Genomic DNA, 10,303 nt, shown 5'->3' with positions numbered 1-10,303 from the left:
GCGTAGCAAATAGTTTGCCCTGGACTTTAAATAATTATCCCATCAAGGGGGATTTTTTAATAATTTCACCTGGGGCTGTTCAATTCCACCGCTGAATCTCGACTCCCCTCGCGGTCACCCAGTCGAATTACAGTTCCGCATAATTGAGCTACACGAAAAAGTTTCTTAAATCCTACATTCCGGGCTGCTCCCGTCTTCCTTCCACGAGCCTTCGCTCGCAGCATAATTTCTTCCGAAATATTAATTCTTTATTCCCGACGCTCGAAGCCAAGCGCAGGCAATCGGATATAATTTCGCAGATTCGTTGAATACGCTCACTCGATGGAAACGCGATTCTAGTAACACCGCGCCAATCGATTTTATCGTACCCAACGCCTCGCCACGTTTTATACCGATACTTTTGCCCAGTTCGATGCAATAACACGGTGAAAAAATAACAAAGATAACGAGGTACAGGGCGTCGGGCGTTACACGGATCACAGCCTGTCAATTATTAGCAACGGTGGTTTTTCCTCTCTGGTGAATTAAACTTGATTTCCGCTCACATCTATCCGCGGGTGTTGCCCCGATCCGTGTCAAATACTAAAATACACGAGGGGGAAAACCGTGTAACGCGCGGTGTTTCGCGAAGAGAGGCAGAAAACCGTTCAATTAGTAATCACGCCGGCGAAAGTGAGCGGATTTTTCGAAATACCTAACCGAGGAGAAATAAGTTACGCGAAACAAGTTCGATTTAATGCTATTCGATCGCATTATGCGTAGGTATATACGCGAAGTATTGTGTCGCGGGAGGTAAGTGCCTGTCAAAAGCAAGTATGTATCGAAAATCGAAGCCAGACGCATAGTACATAGGATTCAATAGGGCCTTCATATATCCAATTATCGGCTTCCTTATAAGATCACATTGTATGAATTATACATTGTATTGCCGGAGCTCGATGGAAAGTCTCCTTTTTCCCATAGCGATGAATTCCGGGGGGGGGGGGGGGGAAGCTAATAGTCTGTTTGCGGAAACGGTAGCTTGTGCAGTTATTCGGTCCCTTTCCTTTCGTCGGTTGTCCTCCTCGTCGCGTAAGGATGGTTAACATGCATTTGTCAGGTTCAGAATCCGCGTTTATTGATTCGCACGGTTACGTGACGAGCATCCGTCACGTCTCGGCGAGGTAATCGATCAAAATTATACGGATGGTCGTCGACACTAACACGGTTTGTAGATCATTTTCGATAGCTGTTTATGTAACGCTACTACGAGCTGGAAGCTCGCGGTAGCACGGGACTGGTATCGTCAGCGCAGAAGTGTCAGACGCATTTACACAGCAGCGAACAGCGAGTCGATCAGTACCAATCTCGTTTGGCCAATTACGGAAGCCAGTACTAATCCCGTTTCGCCAATTATATTCTACGAAATTTTTCCCACTCGCACAATGCACGGCGCGTATCATTTCTTCATCGAACCTCATTTGCTGCTGCTGTTCCTCGAATTTCACGATTCTACGTTAAAAGCCAGCCGTTAAAGCTTAATGACGAAAGTATCGAGCGCTCCGTAGGAGGGTGCAAATGGATTCCCTCGTGCCTCGTGTTAACTTTAAAGGAACGATTGCGCCCGGACAAGCCAGTTTGCGATTGCTGCATCGCAGTCATTAGCAGAGACAACAAGGGAGGGGAACAAACGAAAGGCACGGTTTTAAACTAGGGTAATCTGATTACTCCCTGCTCGCTAATCTTTTCCTTGGAATTAGAACAAGTTTTTTTTTCGGAGGGAGGAAACGAAGTTCCACGGTATCCGCGTACCTGGGTTTCAAGTAGTTCCTCCGCCCGGGCTGGAATTAAATCCATCGTAGAACTTCGATTCCAAACGAAACAGCGTTGGTAGCCATCCGCCGTTCTCCGAGGTGTAATTCCGCTGATGCACGAGCTCGATTTCACTTTTCTCCCAGCGTTTGTCACACCATTCGACATTTAGTGCTCGATCGCGGAGTTGTTGCAAACTTATACCCCTGATCGACGCCCTGGCCCTGCTCTCCACACCAGGAACTGAGAGAGAACGAACTTTATCGACCGCACCAATTTCGCGGCCAAATCCGCGCAGTTCGAATAGAAATTCGGAATTTCGGTCGCGATTCCCAAAATTCGCCCGTGGAGGCGAAAGCAGTGGCAATCTCGCGCATTTGAGGAACGCGCCAATAACAATGATCATAATAGACACCACTCATTCATCGGACCACTCGAAAGAGGATTTTACGGGCGCTGTATCAAAGTACAGCATGCAAATGCGATTATGCCCATACGGTGTAGGGGTGGATCGATTGGTCCGACCCTGCGCGAGTACCCTTTTAAAGCGAGTGCTGTTAATTTTCCGCGGATCGAGCGCTGCGCTTCGCCGAGTGTCTCTTTTGACGCGTAAGTCCGCCTGTATTTGTAACGTCCCCGTGTCGAGTCCAGGTCGAGGGAATTACGATTCGATCGATAGATCCGACGATATTGATCCTCGCATTCCGTTTATTATATTTCTACGTGTGTACTATACTTCGCGCAATTATTTTCTTTTGTTCGTTTCTGTCCTTTGCATATTTACAATCGACCGTTTATCTCGTGACGCGACAAGCGACAGCTCAGGTCTAATTATTAATACGCGATTTTTTTCAGTTTATGGAACACGCGGTCCTTAGCAAGTTATTCGTGGTTCTCGTTTCGCTGAACGGTTTCTCGCGTTGCGACGACGTGCAAACGCGCGACCGTTCTCACTGAATCGTTAATATTTTCGCGACGGCATTATGCACAATTATTCCACAATTGCGCCCAATTTCTAGCACTACACGGGGGACCGAAGTGCTCGGGATATTATGTAACGGCATAGCTGTGCTCGCTGGCCATTAATATTTTGCGCTTGTCATCGAAATTCAATTTCTGCTCGGTGGTCGACGTTCAGCAGGCGCTCTAATTCAGTGTCTGTGGCCGCGTCAATCAACTATGGTACCGACCAACTAACTAGAAATAACTAACGGGCTCGCGTGCATTCAACGGATAAACGTACCTATTCGTCGCTCTGAACGTCGTCACTTGAGGGGTTGTACCTAGTCAGGCGGCCGAAAAGAGGCGAATATTTGTGAATTTTTTTTAAAGAAGCGGAAGCGTATGTTTTTACAAAACTTTTTGCACTTGAAAGAGCAAGATTTAAAGAACATTTGGTAATTTTTTCGTAGAAAAATATTTAAGATTATAATAAAGTAACAACCGACATCCAAGAAGCATTTTTAAAAATTTGATTTTGCAGTCAGCACTGCCATTCGGAACCAGATTATCTAAAATCAAAAAACAAAAAAGATTTCGTTAGTATATTAATGTATCTTCCGATTGCCGGAGAGAATTTTCCGAAATATTAATTTTAAACAAAATGGCGGTTATTTAAAGTTGAAATCATGATTTTCTCCCCGGGATTTTTAATGAAAAAATCACGATTTCAACTTCAAATAGCGGCCATTTTATTTTAAATTAATATTTCGGGAAATTTTCTCCGCCAACCTGAGGATACATTAATATACTAACGAAATCTTTTTTGTTTTTTGATTTTAGATAATTTGGTTCCGAATGGAAGAGCTCTACCGCAATATCAAATTTTTAAAAATGCTTCTTGGATGTCGGTTGTTACTTTATTATAATCTTAAATATTTTTCTACGAAAAAATTACCAAATGTTCTTCAAATCTTGCTCTTTTAAGCGCCAAAAGTTTTGTAAAAATATACGCTTCCGTTTCTTAAAAAAAAATTCACAAATATTCACCTCTTTTCGGCCGCCTGACTAGGTATAATCCCTTAATCCAGAGAAGATTTCATTGATACCGTACTACTGAAACATTAACCCGCTCTGTTGTTCCCCGCGATAATTCGAATTTGTCGAGTTTAAATAATAAATTCTACGATATTCCACGCAGGCGGGCGTATGCACACAGGATAATATCGGATAAGATTTGTTAAGGGGTTATTTGGTTTTTGGTTTAAAGGAAATAAATAGATCGAAATTATGCGCAAGCGAAGGGAGAATCCGGCAGTAATAACCGCGTATAGCTGGTTCTTAATCACTGGAGATTACCCGTGAGTGGGTGGATCGATTCTTCCGTGATTCATAGGTTTAATTTAGTGCCGACGCGTAATCTAATTATGCTTTCCAATTTCAACGGAACGGATGGACGATTTTACCCGAACTCCGAGGAGTTCGCCGGGCAATGAAAGGAAAAAAGGGATTGACCCCGGTCGCAATATGAAAGGAACATTATAACCAACGGGTGGCGCGTGTGGTGCTCTTGAATTATTACGCTTTCTTTCCTTCTGCGTGTATCCAATTTCCCGACGAATGCCGAGACGTTCAATCCGTGGGAAACTGAGAGCCGAGTTCGAAGTAATGTATACACCTGTACCATGGGTATGCGGGATATTTTAATACCTGCACCCGGCGTTACCGACTCAGAGGGTAGCAATCCACGATTTATGTATACGCCAGGGAAATATTTGTAGCGATATTAAATGCCTCTCCGTCCATACACTTTAAATGTCGATAGTGAAATCATCGATTCTTGCATATCGGCGGGGGATTTAACGCTTGCTAAAAAAAGGAATGAGTTCTGTTCTTTCTTACTAAATTGAGAGGAGCTTCAATGAATTCTGCGAGGAGAGTCACGAGTAACCTAGACAGAGTGCCTCTGTAGCGAGTACAGAAGCGTTTTAGTAGTATTAAATCCCAACACTGGATTGCACCCTTTCAGTCTCTACATGAAATGTATTTGGTTTAATAAGCTTAAGACGAGGGCGTTCTATCGATTTACTAGGCGCGTTACTAGATCTAAATAGTGACATTGTCTTTGATTGCGTGCATTTTTACATCAGGGTGGGTAATTTCATTAGTAACGTGCCGCGGAGTTTCGAATTGAATTCGTTACTGGATGTCAATGTTTGAATTGCTAACTGTGCCCCCGAAGGTAGATCTCCAATGTACACATTGGTTTTGGGATAGCTTTCTACGGGGGCAGTTTGTTTTCAAGTTTTACATCGGTGACTCCTCTGTGTCAGTTTCCCATCTAGTAACATGCCTAGCTGTTTCACACAAAGTTGTGGAAATTTTGACGCACCAGCTAACGCGCGCTTCGTCTCTGCAGGAAATATTGAACCGCGATTATCGGCGGTCGTAAACGTCGGTCATTAATGCCCCAGGTTTGTGGCCAGTAATTCTCAAAATATTCTCATTACTAAGGCATAAACTGTGCTAGAAAGGAAATGGAATGAAAGCGGGCACAGCATTAAAACGTCCCTGCGAACATTTTAAATGAATGCGGATTATTGTAGGTACGTCTGTAATTCATGTGTATCCGATATTTAATTTGGCTTTAATTAAATCGTGATAGAAGCGCTGTATACCAAATCCGACGTGGGTGCGCGGCGCGTTCAGCGACCGAAACGATTTTTATCAATACGCGTTCGCCATTATTCAATTGTTACCGATGTAGGCAGCTGATACGCGTTAAAATTCTCAATTTACAAACGGCACACCTTCTCGCAACGCGTTTCGGGGGATTTAAAAGAAAATCTAGCAAACACCTCCATCGGGACAGTGTTTTCGAATCGGTGGCGAACGTTGCGCGCCGAACAACAAAGGCACAGGAATATTATAATGAAACTCGTGTATCAGTTTCCGGCCGGGACAAAAGGAACGGGATAACCGAGTTTTTCTCTCAATTGGAAATAACGAAATGAATGAAAAGCACGGGTCCGCCGCTAACTGCAATTCTGAAACTGCCTGCAGCCCGGAGCGGATGACAACAATCCAGTTAGCGCAACAACCTGGAGACGGTAAATCTATTTTTGTGCAACGTGGCTGCTTCCACCGCAATGATAAATGCTAATATTCTTAATACGGAGCCGCACGTATTCCCGTCGTGTACCGCGGGACCTGCCGGGGTAACAGGTTCGAATCTAACAACTCGCGTTCATTAATGTTCGCTAACTGGCTTAAAACGCGCGCGACGTTTTTCACGCGAATTTGCACCGCGTAAAAGCTAACTCGGTTGCCGGAAGCCGAAGTATTACCTAAGTTGCGTATGGCCGCGGAGGAAGATAGCTCATATTCAAGGGTAAGATATTTGCCTTAAACTTTTTTACTCGCGTAATCCTCGGTCCAATAACTTTTTAAAGCCGATATGTAGGTAAGAGCGAGCGGCTTTTAAAATGCAGCTGTAAAATTGTCAGCGCCCTGCAACGCATACTTTTTAAGCTTTTACGGCACCCGCCGCGAAAATAACTTCGCTATGATCCTTGTAACTGAAGTGGATGCGCGAGCGGGAAAATACGCGCGCTTAGAAAGAAAAAAAAAAAGAGTCACGGCTCAATAGCCGAATTCGATCGGCCAATGAGCCGGTCGTTGTAAATTTACCTATTCGTTGAACCGCTGCGCGTATATTATACAGCGCGGTCGTTGAGACTGCAATTAATTCTAATCATACCATAGCAACCGCGCGGTTAATTAACTGAAAATTATTAAACGGCGAAACGCAATATAGGTAATATGCCCATTATGTCGCTGTAAATGAACACGAAACGCATCCCTATCAAAAGGGACTCGCGTATTAAATAAATACAACTCCCCGCTTGGTTCAATTGACGGGATTTCAATATCAAACAAAATAATGTGCGAGCATTCAGATCGCATGAATTTGCCTTAATTAAATACGTAAGTGTTAGAATTACTTCTTTAGGGTTGAAATTAATACAACGCTATAAACGCAAGTATGGTTTAAAAGTTAGTTGCGTACAAGAAAGGCATTAACCAGCCAAGCAAGAACACGACGCGCACAACCTGGTCACATTTCGCAGACTGACTTTGTCGACGCTCTTCGTCTAAGCCAAGACCCTTAGCCCCCTTTTCCAGAATAGAGGAAATACAGCCCCTTAAGCCTAAAACCTAACGGTGACAATCGTTGAACTCCAGCAGTAAGGGCTGCTTGATTACCTTCACGGCACAATAATGGTAAAAAGTATCACGCTTCGTGTAAATAAATTGGTGGCATCAGCACTTTTCGCGGAGAAGCTGTAATTTCGAATCTGAGGAAAGATAGCATTCGTGCAATTATATCCGATCAATTAAAAAGAAAATTAGTAAGCTCGAGGCTGATCTACTTGTGCTCGTCACGGAGGATGAACACCGATGCATACGTGTAATTTGGATTGCCTCTGGTCAGGCGTGCTACGTCGACTACCACTATCCACTACTTTCTCCTGATCCGAACTCTAACACGACAAAGAAATATAAGGTACTAATATGGAGGTTGGTGAACTGGTCTTGTTTTTGATGTTCGATAACGAATGGGGGCAGAAACAAAGACTGTTTGTTGGTTGAATAGTCACACGGGAGCACCTATCGCAAGTACATGGGCGCCATGCACGTGCTTATGTAGCATGTACATGCAATAAAAGATGTTATTAGATGCTATTACTCGTATAGCCGTTTTAGACGGAGGCGGTGGGTTTCGACTGGCTCCCGGTAACACGATTATGTGTACGTGTGCGCCTACACAATAGTTGCCAACTCGATTAGCTGAATCCATAGAAGTGTTCCTCTATCGCGATACAGAAGCAGCGGTCCGGTATGGAGATTGCTTGACCGCGAACCAGAACTTCCCTTTAAAGATCTTACTATCCATAACTATTTTAACGATAACGTTAGCATGATCACCGTTCATTGCGATTCAACGCGGCCGCGCGATAAACCCAATTTCACGTTCCGAGAGAGAGAGAGAGAAAGAGAGCAACAAACGTAAAAGTCTGTAAGAGTTTACAACTGTTTATCGGGCCGCTGAACCGTACTGCTATTGATTCCTATTGAATCCCTAATTACTGAACGCGAAACTAAGCGATACCGTATTCAACTGCCCGCAACAGTTAAATTTCTCCAGTGCCAAAAAAAAAAAACAAGAACAACGAGAGAAGCGAATAAATAAGAGTAGCGTCCGATGTAAAATTTCGAACGAAAATTTTTCAAACTTTCCTGCACGTACCGCGAAACTTTAAATTGCTACCTATCTCGCGCGGAATTTTATCGAAAAAGGAAATGAATTTACATTTCGTGCTAAAACTCATTGTAAAAAAGGGCACGAAACTTTTAAGTGGCTCTGTTAAGGGGGTACACGTACTCTCTGTAGTACCAGTGCCTGTTCATCCGTGTTACCTATGTATCGCGCAAACTGGAAGTGGGTACTATCTTACCTGATAAATTTCGGAACTGCGGTTCTTAGTGTGTCTCCTTGCTATATGCCGTTGCAGCTTCTGCGATCCCAGACGGCACGCCTTCGACATATCGGTCACGTACGCCGCCGTAGAGGAGGCATTCGTAAGACCCAGCAACGTTATCGTCGGGTAAACATCGATAGGAAAGCATTGTCATAATACACATGGCGGTGCACTTGCGCCCTTCCAGGTTCCAGGCTACATCTGGTCGAACCGTGCCGGTCGCTCCTCGGTATCGCTGTACCTGGGCACGACCCTCGCTATCTTGACGTACACGTTTAGCCTCGTTTCTTCGCTTCGGTCCCGCGATAATTCCTTCGCAGGCCATGCCTCCGCGTAACCTGTGGACCATGAAGCCATATCGTAAGCTTTTTCTTTAAACTTTATGCTCAATAATTGTCCATTTTACGAGCCTCGTATTTCTAGCGAAATGCAAAACTCAGTTTCAATTCGTAATTTATAATTTATTTCGTTCATATCGGAACGAATTTATGCACGAATAACAACCAACGTTTCGGGCAGCTTTGGTAGGGAACTTTATTCGAAATTTTGTCACGCCCTTTCCCATTACATACCTTTAATTAATTGGAAACAAATTCATTTTATTTCACCAGAGTGAGATAGTTCCCGAAGCTATAATGGCACACAATAGGGCGGAGCGATACTATATAGGCGAAAATTTAAATTTGAATTTTCAGTTGGCTAGGATGCGGGATAGTTGTATTTTGATTAACCAAACAGAACTGTAAAAAAAATTTCGAAAAATATTCATGTCTGTAGGCTACCTTTTCTCTTAAAACTGTAAAAATTCACAATGTAAATCTTATTTTTTACATTTTTAAGAGAAAAAGGAACCTGCAGACATGAATATTTTTCCAAAATTTTTTACAGTTGTGTGTGGTTAATCAAGGGACAATTATCCCGCAACCAGGCCAACTGAAAATTCAAATTTAAATTTTCGCGTGTATAGTAGGGTAAAGTAGCCGAATATGACGACCTCTCCTAATACGAGACCCCAGCTTATCTCCGCTACAGAACTCTTGAATGTAATAGCGATGCTATTTCTTTACTAACTAACCGTGTATTAGTTGTTTTGTCCGCACAGTGGCATTGTAATCAATTCAGCAAGCACATATTTCTGAAATATGTTGCAGAAAGTTATTGAAGTCGTTCGATTAAATTACAAATACCTCTAAAGTGGTAAGTGTATAATGATTCTCACAAATACTGTTGTACAGTGCTTGCAATGGAGTTTAAGGCTTATTAGTTCAATATGATTAAATGATGAAGACTTAACTTCGAAGCTACTTAGTAGTTACCATGTTATTGTTCCCAAATATGAGACCCGTGGAAGTTCTACTGATGAGAGTGAAGAAGAAATTGTCCTGAATGATGTAAGTGATTAAGAAAGAAAATTATGATACAGAATGCTTGTTTTGCACAGGTCTTTATTCTTCAGATGTGCTAGCTAGGTGAACAATGGGTTAAGTGTACGTATAAAGTGTTACGATGGGCGTGGTGGGCCCATGAAGACTTCAGTGGTGGGCCCACGAAGACTGCGATAGTGAAGAAATAGATTTCACATGCCGACTTTATAAAAAAAGAAAGAAAAAATAAGTTTCAGGAAAAAACAAACTGGGTCTCATATTAGGAGCCCATTTTCTTATCTGCGTATTTGAACGACTTTTAAAACGTGTATCGAATTTTAATAAAACTGTTCTCAGTCAAGAGTTCTGATATTTTTAAGAAATAGGTCTCATATTCGGCTACTTTACCCTATCGCTCCGCCCTAGTACACAACCAACACGTAAATATTGCGAATGGTGTTGCGTACATATATTTAAGGTCTGGAGCAACCTTTGTTAGTTAATTTTCTATCTAAAGAAAGACGTCTGCAGCTTGTCTACCACTCTGTACTCGATACACCTCTCGTTCAAATTACGAAGAAGTAGCTACGTCCGTTAACCATAGAACCATAAAAACATAATGGCCGCCGCCGTATCAACGAAATACGTACACCGACTGTTTAAGAT

This window comes from Andrena cerasifolii, chromosome 2 (genome assembly GCF_050908995.1).
Source record: "Andrena cerasifolii isolate SP2316 chromosome 2, iyAndCera1_principal, whole genome shotgun sequence".
In the NCBI taxonomy this organism is placed as follows: domain Eukaryota; kingdom Metazoa; phylum Arthropoda; class Insecta; order Hymenoptera; family Andrenidae; genus Andrena; species Andrena cerasifolii.
This window is presented reverse-complemented; position numbering follows the sequence as displayed.